Source organism: Littorina saxatilis, linkage group LG7 (genome assembly GCF_037325665.1).
Source record: "Littorina saxatilis isolate snail1 linkage group LG7, US_GU_Lsax_2.0, whole genome shotgun sequence".
NCBI lineage: Eukaryota > Metazoa > Mollusca > Gastropoda > Littorinimorpha > Littorinidae > Littorina > Littorina saxatilis.
In genome coordinates this window covers 57,134,155-57,139,154 of record NC_090251.1, presented here as the reverse complement: position 1 = coordinate 57,139,154, position 5,000 = coordinate 57,134,155, and the positions used below count along the sequence as shown (strand labels likewise).

The following is a 5,000-nucleotide window of genomic DNA, read 5'->3' as shown; positions in this document are numbered from 1 at the left end:
CGAAAAATGTTATATAAACTATCGTTCTTATAACCCGCCTTACATCTCCATAATCCTCGATATCTGGGCATGACGTATCACACTGGAATAATCCTCGATATCTGGGCATGACATATCACACTGGAATAATCCTCGATATCTGGGCATGACGTATCACACTGGAAAAAAGGTGCTCTGAAAATAAAACAAGTCGCGTGAAGCGATATAAAAACATTTAGTCAAGCTGTCGGCATCAAAGTAACAGATTAACACCAACAACCAGTCATCGCTGAGACTATATTTAAGATAGTCTCGACTTGGCACACCTGAAGACCGAGACGGGCCACACTCGTCTCCGCGTAGTGTGCAAACGCAGTATTTAGGCCTACTTAAAATATTTTTTTGTAATTCTGAGCACATTTGTAAAGTAAACATGATATATGTATATATTTTTGAATTCAGGAGAAATTGAGGAATACGATGAAATCATTTTTAAATCTGTTTGTGAAAATTCGGTTTTAATGACAACTTTGATAAGCTTAAACTAATTAACTAGTTTTTAAGCCTCCAAGCTGAAATGCAATACCAAAGTCCGGGCTTTGTCGAAGATTACTTGACCAAAATTTTAACCAATTTGGTTGAAAAATGAGAGCGTGACAGTGCTGCCTCAACTTTCACAAAAGCCGGATATGACGTCATCAAAGACATTTATCGAAAAAAAGAAAAAAAAACTTCTGGGTATATCATACTCAGGAACTCTACTGTGAAATGTCATGAATATTGGTCCAGTACACACCACCACCGTCGTCTCGATTCCCCGTCTATGTTAAATCATTTAGTCAAAACTTGACTAAATGTATAAAAAAAATTAAAAAACGAAAACAAACATGAATTTATGTTGATACTTGAAAAACGCCGTCTATCGTGATTGATTTTAAAGAATAAAGTTTCCGTACCTAGGAAGTTTGCTCCTGAGTTTTCTACACACGGTAAGGTGTCTCGCTTTGGTTCCTTTGCTCGACTCTGCCGTGATGTTTGCTGGAAGGTGGCTTAGGCCCCTATATACCATAGAGAATATTCGGCGTCTGGGGGTGAGATACAGTGATGCATGCATCTGTCAAAGAAAACTGACGCCAGCTGAATATACGAATAATGAGCTAATGCTGTTATTGCGTCCGTCGAAATGAAATGAAAAACAATGCAGATTGACTTTCAGTCATCGTGTCCAACACAAGAGTCCTTTTGCACTCAACACACGAGTCCTTTTGCACTCAACACACGAGTCCTTTTGCACTCAACACACGAGTCCTTTTGCACTCAACTCAAAATAATAGTGCTTCGACACTTGTCTGATGTTCTTCGTGTTTTACGTAAATTATCTCTCGGCCACCCGGAGTCATTCACGCATTCGAACAGTTTGACAAATATCCCTACGCACCTAACGAAGGTGCAATATTCGGGACTGTCCTCATATTACCTCGTTTATTTACAGCTAGTTTCCTAATGTATAGCTATTGTCGCTAGAGGCATGCTGTTTCCTACCTCAGCAGGCTCTGCCAAACGTTGATTTGTTTTGCAACTTTCTGGCTTTTTCGTGGACATTTCGTGTTTTTGTTTAGCTTAATTGTTTACCAACATGGGAAATTGGGTGCCCAACATAAAATATCTTTTGTTTTCATTAGATCTACACTGTAAGATAACCCACTGAAACACCGTAGTTGACAAATGACGCAATAACGTAACTAACTATCATACTATAGCTATTGGTTTAAACAAGAATGTATTAATGAAATACAGGGTGGCATGTATATACGATGTAAACATTTGTGGCCACACAACAAGCTAAGCTTATATTAAGTGTGGTTATAAATATGTACATCTAGATAGGAATTGTTATTTCACGTTATGTCAAGGTCATAGAATCACTTATACCCTTATGAGAACGCAAGACAGACAAGATACAATTTTTACACACACACTCACACAAAAAAGAGAAAAAATGCAGCAAAAGAATTAGAGGATGTGACAGAGGACGGGAAGGATTGCAATATCGGGGAGATCCCGGGGGAGGAGGGTGGGGGGGGGGGCAGAGAGACGATGAGAGACTTTCACAGACTTGCTAGATCAATGCTTCTGCAGCAGCAAACATTTCATTTACATTGTCGTACAAACTAATTAAGCTGAGGTTAGTCATGTGAATACACAGAAAAACCTTTAATAAAAAGATTCACTCAAAACTTGACCAAATACTGGATCATTGACATGGTGACCACAGGGTAATCAAAATCTATCACTTAACCTTACAAAGCTATGTACCTTTTCGAATATTTCAAAGTTTTCGGTAAAACGTAAGTTTGGCAGACCAAACAATAAACATTGTACATTTTGATGATCATTCGGTAATGCGTGTATAGTTAGTCTTCGGACATCATCGTAATTACTACAAAATAATAAATAATGTTCAACATTTTCATTTCGATATCCGCACTGACAAGTCGGGTTATCACTTAAGTAGCTATTCTGATGGACACGTGGGGGAACTCGGGGGCTGTGATTAGATGGTCTCTTCCGATCATCAAAGCATAATGCTACGGAAGTCGGCCATTTTTGCCAATATCCAAAAGCATATTGGCAATAACAAAGACGCATGGTTCCGGTTTACCCATCTGTACCACACGATGTTTCAATCGACAACAGCTAGCATACACTGACAACTTGAAATTCTTCTCGGGAATGTTTTTCAGCTTTACAAATGTCGATAGCATACCTTTTTCTGCTAACTTCCCGATGAAACAGGACTAAACCAATTATTTTCTGTCCCTAAACACCACAAAATGCCCAAAGTCGAAAGATGAAGTACAAACAGGGGAGTAAAACGGAACAGCCGTTTTTGTGTGCCTGTGTGAGCTCACAGTTGCTGACTGACACAAACTTTCGCATTCAGCTTTTCTTATCTCGTAACTCCACACTAAATACCCCACTTCCCCTCTGAAGTATTGATGTACAAACCATGGAACTAACATTCATGTAGTCGTTTATAACTGAGGTTGAAAAATTCGCTTCATGACGAGACAAGTATAAATGCCTTTCACCCAAACTGAAAACTTCGCTGCCGTCTGCTCGCGTTGTACGGATTAGCTGTTCTTTTCTCCTCCCCTTGTTGCATCCTAGTTCTTCAGTTGTTTCTAGTTTTCCGTTGATGTTGTATGTTGGTCTTCTTCATAAGTAGTCTTGTTCAAAATTTAAAAAACTCAAACTTCTTTTTGTTGTATACGAATGAACTAATAAAAAGCTGTTTAACAGCTGTGTTGTCAAATCGAGGTTCTGTCCCAAGTCAGTGTGGCGCCTGCGCAAAACACATCGACGCAAAAACTGTCATTTTGTAAGTTTGGAACAACAAATCAAGGTCCGAACAGCTATATAATCGCTATTGTAATTTCAGCGTAGCAATAGGGTCCGATATTTAGACTCGAGCAAGTATAATGCGACTCGTCTTAGACTCGTCGGCATTATACTTGTCTCGTCTAAATATCGGACCCTATTGCTACGCTGAAAACACAATAGCTGTTAATCATACAACACTTGTATACACAACATCCCCTAAGGCTAGATCAACGAAATGTTGCTAGCATGTGTCAACTCGTCGGTGTCCGAGTTTCTTCCTTGGTATTTGTGTTTTGTACGTGTTCTTGATCTTCCCGTTACATGTTGTCGCGGCGATACCCACAGGACATTTTACAAAAACCGATGTTACTAATAAATAGAATGAGCAATTCTGGGGAATTGTCCGCTGCAAGTACTCACTAATTATGCACTTTTTTACATTTAGTCAAGTTTTGACTAAATGTTTTAACATGGAGGGAGAATCGAGACGAGGGTCGTGGTGTATGTGTGTGAGTGCGTGTGTGAGTATCTGTGTGTCTGTGTGTGTGTGTGTGTGTGTGTGTGTGTGTGTGTGTGTGTGTGTGTGTGTAGAGCGATTCAGAGAAAACTACTGGACCGATCTTCATGAAACTTTACATGAGAGTTCCTTAGTATGATATTCCGGGATTGTTTTGATTTTTTGGGATAAATGTCTTTGATGACGTCATATCCGGCTTTTTGTACAAGTTGAGGCCGCACTGTCGCGCCATCATTTTTTGATCAAAATAATGGATTGACATTTTGGTCAAGCAATCTTCGACGAAGGCCGGACTTTGGTATTGCATTTCAGCTAGGAGGCTTAAACATTATTTAATGAGTTTGGTCATTAAAAATGTTAAAATCGTAATTACATGATTTTTTTAAAAAATGATCCAAAAATAATTTAATCTTATTCTTCATCATTTTTTGATTCCAAAAACATATAATTATGTCATATTTGGATTAAAAACCAGCTCTGACAATTAAATATATGAAAATTATGATTAAAATTAAATTTCCCGACTTCATCTTATTCCTTGTCGGTTCCCGATTCCCAAAACATATAGATATGATATATTTGAATTAAAAACAAGCTCAGAAAGTTAAAAAGAACAGAGATACAGAAAAGCGTGCTATCCTGCTCAGCGCAACCTGGCTATTCAATTTCACTGCCTTTGCCACGAGCGGTGGACTGACGATGCTACGAGTATACGGTCTTGGTGAGAGAAAAAAATGCAGTGCGTTCAGTTTCATTCTGTGAGTACGACAGCTTGACTAAATGTTGTATTTTCGCCTTACGCGACTTGTTTATTGTTTCGATTCATGACATCATCCAAATCGAATGACAAAAATAAATAAAATACCAGAATTACGAGTTCGGACAATTTTTTAAAAAGTAGATTTTTTTTTGTCCACCAATGTAAAGAAAAGCGATCAGGCGCTTTACCAACTGAGCTAATCTGTCTCATGGTTGACGAGGGAGATTTAAACTTCAAATATCACACTTAAGTTCTCGAGCGTGGGGATCAGTATTGAGTCGACTCGAGTTTCCGAATCGTGTCTCTCCGTTCGTATTTGTGTACAGTACATGCTCTTTATCTCACTGTTGGAGGCAAGTT

General features: G+C 38.7%; 2 long non-coding RNA genes across 2 annotated transcripts in view; both read right to left on the bottom strand.

The window, feature by feature from the left end:
• Positions 1 to 1,122, bottom strand: part of LOC138971886 (uncharacterized) — a 32,621-nt gene extending 31,499 nt beyond the window's left edge. The window contains exon 1 of the long non-coding RNA XR_011457414.1: positions 936 to 1,122. This is a non-coding gene — a long non-coding RNA (uncharacterized lncRNA). The remainder of the gene's footprint in view (positions 1 to 935) is intronic.
• Positions 1 to 5,000, bottom strand: part of LOC138971888 (uncharacterized) — a 133,032-nt gene that overhangs the window by 63,687 nt on the left and 64,345 nt on the right. The gene's annotated exons all lie outside the window — the stretch shown is intronic.